The following is a 9,983-nucleotide window of genomic DNA, read 5'->3' on the forward strand; positions in this document are numbered from 1 at the left end:
CTGTCTGCTATCCTGTCAGCTGTAGAATGTTTAGTGTTCTATGGCCTGCATCCTCTAGTGGACATGGTAGATGCCATATCCCTTGCCAGAGCCCAGAATGTCTCCACAAAGTGTCCTTCAAAGGGCAGAGTCACCCCTATTTGTGAGCCACTCACATGGAGTCACACAATCTTGGAAGCAAATTTGTTTTCTTTATTTTTGTTGGTCTTGATCTCAGTATGCTGTCCAGACCGGCCTCCAACTTGCCAGCCTCCTGGGTTTTTGTTTTTGTTTTCTGTTTTGTTTTAGTTTTTGTAATCTGTTGGGTATAATTGTTTACAATGGCTGGCATATAATGGATGCTCAATGAATTTTTTAACAATGAACTGTTTGAAACGTATCAACTAACAAAAGCAGAAGAGCCACAAACAAGGACATAGACCTCTAAAGAGACCCATGCATTTAAGGGTGTCATTCCTAGGGAATATCTATCCCCGAAATCTCAATGTTCTTTTTGGTTCAGATCTGTCCAGGAAACACTGATTACTTAGTGCAGTGAGACTCTGGAAGAAAATATATCTTTACTCTCTTGAAATCACGTGAACATGCATCATGGGTAATTTGAGTAGAATGTGGCACCTCCAGAAACACCGAGTCTCAGCTGGTTCTGCAGGAGCCCAGTGGGAAGCTCGCCTACTCAGTCTGTGCAAAATGTAGCAGCAACAATAAGGAGTCATTCCATAGCCGTGTGGAGGGACAGCAGGAACATGTGAACAGAGAGGGGTGAGGGGCGGGGCTATGGAGACCAGGGAGAGTCCAGGCATAGAACAACATGGACAGGCAATGGAACAAGGATAGGGAGGGCTGCTACACATGCTGTGTGTGCCCTGATGTGGCTAAGTTCAGGAATGATATGAGACAGAGTCAGAGGCCACAGAGGGCCCCAAATTCCTACTGAGGAATGCGGACACCGAGAGCAGCTCATTCAGCAAGTAGCCTAGATAATCTGACTTGTGCAGCACGAGGCCTAGGCTTCTAGAACAGGGCCAGGTAGAGATCATCGTAATGTTCCAGAGATACAACAGCAGGACGTACTCTATGTGATAAGACAAAACAGTACAGAGTCCAAACAGAGAATGAGTTGGTTTACAGTGGCTAAGCCCAGAGAATCTACCCATGGCTGAGTGGTCTTTGAAAGCCTGTTGAGATGTAAGGAGTATTTATTCTTGATCCCTGTACTGCAGTGTCTCAGGCTTGTATGTCCTTGTGTTGCATTAGTTAGAGAGACACAGATATGCATAAGGATAGATATAATGTTCCTCGTAGGCCCTTTTATGTTTGAGAATTTTTTGGCATATGCACATATGTACGTGTGTGTGTGTGTGTGATCTGTATGGTGTGTGTGTATGGTGTTTCTGTATGTATTTTGGAGAGAAGGGTGGCAGTGAGAATAGATAAATACATAGAAAATTGAAAAAAAAAAAAAAGAACCTCTGTTTCCCTGGAATCCACAAAACAAAAACAAAACAAAAGCAAAAACAAAAATAAAAACAAAAAACAAAAACGAAAACAGATTTACTGTTCTCATGGGCTAGTTTTCTGGTTTCCCCCAGTTAGCTTCAGTTCCTGCTGAGTTCAAACAGGCAAGCAGAGTTGGGCACCACACATTGAGAAGTGGTATCTGGCAGAGAGAGAGAGACCGACCGTCAGTCCCCAAATAGAAAAACACATTAGCTAGGGGTCAGTTAGCACCAGGGCAAATAACTCCACATGCCTTCTTGGGACATGGCTCTGTTACGGCATGGAACAATGAACGTGTTTTTAGAAGTTTCCATTTTTGGGGAAAAGTGTTTGCTTTCAGTTGTCTGAAAGTGCTTTATTTAGAGTCCCTTGTTCTCGGTGTCTTGGGACATCAGACGCTGCTGCAGTCCCATTTAATTGGAGCATCAGACTTTCTGCTGCCGCTCCTCTGGTTTAGTCTTCCTACTCAAGTGTGGTGCTTCTTTCCCTCCCTTCTGCTGGAGAATCCCACATGCCTCTTCCCAGAGCCGCAGTATACAAGATAAACTCAACTCCAGTAATCTGTGTTTGAAAACGAGGTGGCAATTCTGCCGTTCTGCCCTAATTCACGGCCTCATCATTGAATGATCACAGTCTCAAATGGCACTTTTAATTCGTTTACAGCAGCTGGTGAATGGTGGGAGCAGATGCTCTCACTCAGTGGAGCGGCTTCTGCAGTACCAGCAGGAAGGACAAAAGATAATGAATATCCCCTCTCCCCAGATCTCAACTGTGGGCGTCCGTGCTGGGCACTATTGCCTACCAGGAGCTGGGAGGTGAGGCTAGGGGAGCCTCTGTGTGACCTTGGCTCAGTGTGGGACTTGATCTGAAGCTAATACTATGCTTAGCCTCTTTGTCCTAAGGAACAAAGGCATGGTAGCCAGACTAGCCCACCAAGCTATTGTTTACAGGGCAGCTCTTATAGGGAGGACTCCCACACGCCAGAAGACTGGCTTATGAACAGGTCACTCGGCTGATCTTGTTCACTGCTGTGTTCACTTGGTCCTACATTTCCCTAACAGTTACCTGCACCCAGGCTTCGCTTCCAGACCCAACCAGAATGGGCAGATGGCATATGATGACAATGGTGGAAGGCAAGAGGAACAAACATGACAGAACTACTCTCCTATTGACCTAAAGGGTATCTCCAAAATCAGTGAACTAAAGCTTAACCTGGTGAGTAAAAAGACTCTAACCAAATGTGTATGTCTGTGCGAGTGTCTGTGTGTGTGTGTGTGTGTGTGTGTGTGTGTGTGTGTATGTCTGTGTGTGTGTGTGTGTCTGAGTACATGTCTGTGTCTGTGTGTCTGTGTCTTTGTTTCTGTGTGCATGTCTGTGTATGTCTGTGTGTTCTGAGTATATGTCTGAGTATGTGTGTGTGTGTGTGTGTGTGTGTGTGTGTGTGTGTGTGTGTGTGTGTCTATGTGTGGCACAGGAAGGCCAGAGGATAATCACCATATCACCATTCACTTTCCTTCCCCCATCCCACTCTGAAACAGGATCTCTTATTAGCCTGGAACTTACCGAGCAGTCTAGATCAGCTGCCCGTTGAGATCTGAAAGCCTACCATCCTCACCTCGTAGCCCTGGTACTACAAGTACTTGCCCCTTACTTGGCTCTTTATGTGGGACACAGAACTGGGCCGAGGTCCTCACATTCTCGGGTAAACCTTTTACTGTTCTGTCTCCACAGCCTGTGACCAACTGGTACAGTGAGTAGCCAGCTGTCAGTGAGCCGCCGCAGGTTACTCACAGGCAGCTAACTATTTAAACTGAGCCCAGATAAAGCACAGGGTATGCTTTTCCAAGTCTGGCTGTGCCTGTACCCCGTGACATTCTCATGCATTGCTTCTCTTCCGCAGTCCTAGAAATATCCAGCAGCTGAAGAGTCATTCTTCATCACTCTAGCTCTGGGGTCCAAAACCCCAGGAATTGTTTTCTGCCCCATCACCCCTCATTCAATTAGCTATATCTAAAGCTTTATTGTAAATAATCGCACCATATAGCTTCAAATGGCTTAAAACTATCCTGCCATTACATGTCTCCAAGTTCTCTATGAGTAGAGGTCTCTAGCCCCCGTCAGGAAGAAGGACACTCCATTGAGATGGTTGTGCCGCTTACCCAACGTAATTAGCGGCTTCTGATCCATCTGGCAGGAGTCTAAGTGTGGCCCACACTCTAACTGTCTCCCTGGCACACTGGGCACTTGGGGTTCTGTTGGTTCTGTTGTATTCAGTTCTTCTATTGTTCCCCTCTAATCGCTAATCTTTGTAACACTAAGCTCTGTTTTCTCCCTGTGATTTAGGGTCCATGTAGGTCGCACTTGTAATACAGTGTCTTATATAATCCCCCTGCACTGGGTGTCCACACCCAAGGCCTTATTTTACAGGCTCGAACATTTGCCTGGATTTGCCAACACTGCCAGGGAACCTCAACTACTACCTGGGTCACCATAATTTTCCTACATTTTGGACATTTACTACTTTCTTTTTGCCATTGTTGCTGATGACCTGCTTACTTTTCTCTGATCTCCACTCTCCTGGGCCTACCTACATATTTTGTGTATCTCTTGCCACTGGGTAATGTCTCATCAAATTGCCTCACCTGTCCCCTAGGTTTAAGTCACTCTTCACACCAGGACACATGGAAAACATCTACTGATGAGCCTGCATTTCCCTAAATGGGTGTCAAGGTTTCTAGACCACGCATCTGTGCTCCTGCTGCAGTTGGGACTCCTCCAGTCTCCCAAGGATGTCAGGGGAAGCTTTGGAAATGTCTGGGAGATGGACATGTGCTATGGAGTAGCTTTTGCTGAGCAGAACTGGAGTGGAGTGAAGACCTGGTTGTCCCCTGGGTTGCCTAGGACTGTAAATTGGACCCTATCTTTAAGAGACACAAATAAGGACTTGCATGCTTCAAAAACTACTTTTAGTTGATAAATGTATTTTGTTTGAATGTGATTTTGAAAAGAGACTGGATCATGTGGAACTCTAGAACCATAAAAACCCCATTTGGACACTGTCCCAGGTCCCTGAAGAGTACAATTGTTTTGCAAACCATCATCTGGCAAGTTCTTAGGAGGGCACTGTTTCCATCTGGAAATAAAGTTTATCCAAATTCCAACATGGTTTCCAACGACACAATCCTCATCTGGAAATCCCACTTCCTTTCTTGGCTCCTTAAATCTCTGGATCAAGAGGAATGGGACTTTTACTGACAGTAAGCATTCTGAGCATCCTGCCAGGCTGCCAGGAAAGCCCCACTGCACAGGAAAGAGGAAGAAAAGTCAAAGTTTGAGTATCTCATTACCCACACCTTATAAAGCTCCTAGCGAGTGGCCTGTATATATAATTGTGTCATTTATTTATCATTCTTATCATTGTGTGCATATATATGTGTGTGTGTGCATATATATATATATATATATACATATATATATATATGTTTTACAATACTTTGAATCCTTACCAGCATTTGGTGCAGCTAGTAGCTTTATTTATTTTATTTTGACAGTTGCTTTAACTTGCAGTTACCTAATGACACATAATATTGGGCATCAATTTATATGTTTATTTGCTATGATATATATATCACATACATATACATATACACATACATACATGCATATATACATGCATACATACAAACATCTCACCATGAATTCTGGTGATCAAATTCAGGTAAGTCAGGCATGCATAGCAAGTGTATTTATCCACAGAGCCATCCAGCTAGCTTTGGGTTTGTTTTTAAAGTAAGCAAGATAAACTCAGTTGGGTAAGGGAAGATGGTGAAACCCACAAGCCTGAGAAGGGAATCAGGAACTCTGGGATCTTCTGATATTGGGGGTTTTTGTTTGTTTTTTTGTTTTTCATCCTCTATAAAGATGTTCAGGGCCGTGAAATCTATTGCATCAATGGAATCATGTTTTTATGAGTAAGATTAAATGCACGGAGATGCTAAGAATGTTAGAACCAAAAGTTTTAGATGTGTGTGAGAGTGTAGAGATGGACCAGTTTTGTTTCAAACAATCTGACACCAACAGCAAAAGATTGACAGTCCCTAAACCTGAACAGACGAGAGCTGTGCTTATTGCCCTGAGTACAGCAGGAGCAACCTTCTGCAGTTATATTGACTCTAATAACGGACAAAGGAACACACATTTACTTAGTAGAAGGCAATGGAGCAAGTCTCTCCTGCATTTTCCCACTCAACACTCCTCCTCCATGCTCAGTCGCTGCACCAAAGGCTGCCTTAAATACCCTTAAATGCCCCACTTCCTTTGAACAGAAGTCAACTCTTCAGTCACCTTTGGTCAGTCTAGGGTTATGCCAAGAAGAAATCTCTTCAAAATGTCTAATACCTGAGGGACAGGTGGAAACACTGCGCCAGGATCCCAGTGCACCTTGCTCCCTTCTCAGGCCCCTGGGTTCTGGCCTCATCACTTCCCCCAAATGTGCTTATTTTGCTCACTTTAAAACCCAGGGCTGGGCTGATAGCACTACCTGAGTGATTGCCAGAAGCCATGGTGGAACAGCGAGCCCCTGGTGACAACTGGAGAAAGCCTGCCTCCAAACACCACCACTGGGAGGTTGTAGAAAATGTTCCCTAAAAGGATTGTGGTGAGTGGCAGCTACCACTCACAAAGGGCTGGAACTAGTGCCTGTTGTGAGCAGGTATGCAAAGATCCTGGAAATCTAAAGCTATAAGGGAAATATTTGCAAAAGACATATCTAATCAAGAACAGTTATCCAAAATATGCAAAGAACTTGGAGAGTTGACATCAGGAAAATGAACAGTAGATGTGATCAGACATCTCACAAGAGAGGTTCACACAGCTGGAAATAAATATACAAAACAACGCCCAACATTATGTGCGATAACTGCAAGTTAATACAGCCATTAGAGAAAACCAAAACCAACCAACCAAACAAACAAACAAACAAACAACCAAAAAACCCAAACCACTGGCCGGACCAAACAACTCCAGGATTGGAAGCACTGTGCAACCTCATGGATGGCTGCTGGGGTGTGAACGGGACAGCCTCCCGAGAGATGCTTGTTGGCCAGACAAAAGCAAGGGTTCCCACCCTACCACCTGACCCAACCCTTCTGCCCCTTGGACTCTCTCACAGAGTTGAGAAGGTTGGTTCTTTACACTCAAATCCTACAGCAGCTGTGTCCATAACTGTCTCAATCTGGTGTCCAACAAAACAGCTCTCAATTGATGAATGGATAAATAAATTATTGCACATCCTCATCCTGGCTTGAGGTAGTGTCCAGTGAAGCAGAAATGAACCATGAAACCATGAAAAGACACGGAGGAATCCGATCGCTGTATTCTTAACTGAGAGCAGCTATCATACTGTGTGATGCTAACTATGTGAGGTTCAAGAAAAGGAAAATTTATAAAGACAATAAAAAAAAACCCAGGGGTTGTCCTAGGCTTTCCAAATTCTGTTGCTGTGATAAAGAGTAACCCAGGGGAGACAGGGTGTATTTTAGCCCAGGTTACACTCCATCATTGTGCAGCAAGTGTCGGCTGCAGGAGCTTGAGGCAGCTGGTCAGAGACACCCAGAATAAAGAGAGAAGGTGTGGATGTGCTGGCTTGGTACTCAGCAAGGTGCTTGGTGCTCTACAGTCCAGGGCCCCAAACCAGGGGACAGCGTCACCTCCTTCCCCGTCAATTAAGGCAAGTAAGATAATCTCTCCATTAACATGCCATCCCAGGGGCTGCGAGGGTTTGGGAGGGGAGCGCTATGAGGAGCAGAGAAGACTGCAGGAGCAGGAGTGTGTGATACTGTGACAGTGGTGGGTGGGGTACACTTCAGAAAGCCACAGGATATTCAGATGATCCAGAACACAAGAACCTTAATGTCGAACACAGACTTTGGGTGATGATTACATGTCATCGTGACCTCATTAACCATAACAAGTGGCTGACATGGGATTTTCGGAGAGGGGAAGACTGTGAAAACAAAGAAGCGAAGGGATTGTGGTAACCTGTTCACAAGCCTGCAAATTCTTTGAAAATAAAAAAGACCTATTTTCGAAAAAGTAAAAGACTATGGGAAGACATCCCATACTAATGTTAGCCAGAATAAAGTTGAAGTGGGTACATTACTACCAGAAAAACTAGATAGTATTATCAGGAACAAAGAAGGCTCTTTTTGTGATGATAGCGTGGATAGTTCTTTGGGAGGAAGAAGTACATTGTGTACCTGGGGACACTGATCAAAGCAATCAACTCCAAGAAAGATTTTTAATAAAATTGCAGAGCTCTAAGAAAAAAGAAAGGAAAAAAACCACTTTGAGCATCTAGAATAAAAGAAAAAGAACATTAAATTATTATCACACTTTTTGACAGAAACATTTTATGCCAGAGGAAAATGGAGTATGTTCAAGATATTCAAGAGAAGAAAATGTGAGTCAAAGATTGCATATTCAGCAGAAGTGAACGCCAGATACAAAGGAAGACAGACGTAATGTGAGCAGCAATCTAGCCCTTTCTGAGAAATCTCCTAGGGAACACAGCTGGCACAGGCGAAATGACCAGACACACTCAGGAGGAACACTGGAAAAAAACTGAGACTCTATAAGAGTTAAAGAGAGCATGAAATACACAAGTGGATTTCTGATGGCTTAGATGAAGGCAAATATATTTTTAAATAGGATAGATGGAGTGATTGTGCACAAAAACATTTTAAAATGTCTTCAGTGGTAGGGTTCTGAGTGTGCTTTCTATATAATATGGGATAAAACAAATGAGTGATTGTAGATTCTGAGTTTCTTTTTTTTGATAAATTTTTTTCTCCATCTTTATTAAATTGGGGGATTCTGAGTTTCTATTGCTCCCCGTGTCCTTGAGAATCAGAAATTTCAGTGTGGAGGAAAGAAAATACAATCACAAATACAAACAATCACACTTTTCATATGTGTACTTCTCACATGTGTGTGTATTTTCACAGATATAGATGTGAATAAGATTTACACATCTGTATAGACATATTGATTTCCCTCCAAATCCCAGGTCTGGGCACGGGAAAAGCCTAAAAACAATGGTCAATCTAGCGGCAATCTGTATCCTCAAATTTAGACTTCTGTCGGAATGCCATTTCTCCCTCAAAAGCAGCAAATATCTTTAGAGAAATGGTTGATTCTGACCAAGGCAGGAAATGCACAAGATGGCCAATTTGTCACACTGGTTAGCAAGGAAGCTATCAAAACTCCGGTGCTGTGACAATGGGACTCACGGGCCCATTTATTGAGAAGCCCCATTAATCAAGGTCAGGAAACGGCTCAGCCTCGGTACTGCCTGTCATTTCAGTGGGCTGACAACCATTGCCTAGTTTTAAATCTCGAATCCCATGATGCTATTTAAACATTCGTGAAGTCCGTCATCTAAAGAGGATGTGAGTGCTTCATTACCTGCTCTTTTTGTACCTTAAGACTATGCATTTGGTAGCATGTCTCCTAACAGACAGGAAAATGACAGCATAGCCAATCTTAGCCCTAACTAAAGACCAGTTATAGGTGCACGAACATTTAAAGGCTAACAGAATAAGGAGGAGATGTGACAAAGATGTACCTCTGTCACTCTAGACAAGCAGAATTAATGCTGGGTACATCTTGCCAAGTTCAGATTAGTTGGAGGCACAACAGAGAAGCCATCAGTATATGATTTTGAAACTGGACATAAAACCACTCATACCTTTCATCCCTGAACTTGAGAGAGATAAGCAGGAGGATCAGGAATTTAAAATTATCCTTGCCTCTGTGGCAAGTTCAAGGTCAGCCTAAGCTACATATGCTACTCTGTCTCAGAAAACATGTGGAAAAAGAGATACGATCTTGATGTCCTCTTTGCAAACTCTCCCCAGGTGTTTTGCTTTCCCTGAAAATTTCTGGCATTAACTATAATCAAAGTAACTCCAATAATAATTTTTATTTTAGCCAGGCTCTTTCAGACTTGATAAAGAGGTTCTTTTGAAGTAAAGATACGTACTGAAAAAACACACACACACACACACACACACACAAGAAAGGCATGACTTCAAGCTGCCATATCCCCCTCAGGTTTCCAGAATTTCAGGTAAGGATGGTCAGGACCCACAGAGATGAGGGACAGTAGCTCAGAACCATGTGTGGCATCATCTGAGCTGTTTGTGGTGCCTTCCCCAAAGGAAGGTTCTGGTCAGTCCCTTGTGGAACAGTTTGTCACAGGGAACTGCATATGGACAGAAAGCCTCACGTAGACAGAGCTCTAAGCCACACACTTTCGAGACCATTTGTCTCCTGCCTTGTCTTCTTCCCTCACCTTATTTATCTAGGAACTAGACTTGGCCACCGAGTCTTTGGAGCAGTGTCAGTGTGTGTGTGTGTGTGTGTGTGTGTGTGTGTGTGTGTGTGTGTGTGTGTGTGTGAACAATATCCCTTTCTCCACCAGG

At 43.6% G+C, this 9,983-nt stretch overlaps 1 long non-coding RNA gene across 1 annotated transcript; it reads left to right on the forward strand.

The window, feature by feature from the left end:
• Nucleotides 1–1,885: 1,885 nt before the first annotated feature.
• Nucleotides 1,886–4,882, forward strand: LOC148004751 (uncharacterized). Its single transcript, XR_015624758.1, has 3 exons — nucleotides 1,886–2,315; nucleotides 2,562–2,715; nucleotides 4,154–4,882. It is a non-coding gene; the product is annotated as an uncharacterized LOC148004751 (long non-coding RNA).
• The last annotated feature ends 5,101 nt before the right edge of the window (nucleotides 4,883–9,983 follow it).

This window comes from Rattus norvegicus, chromosome 7, assembly GCF_021556685.1.
Source record: "Rattus norvegicus strain SHRSP/BbbUtx chromosome 7, alternate assembly SHRSP_T2T, whole genome shotgun sequence".
NCBI classification, from domain to species: domain Eukaryota; kingdom Metazoa; phylum Chordata; class Mammalia; order Rodentia; family Muridae; genus Rattus; species Rattus norvegicus.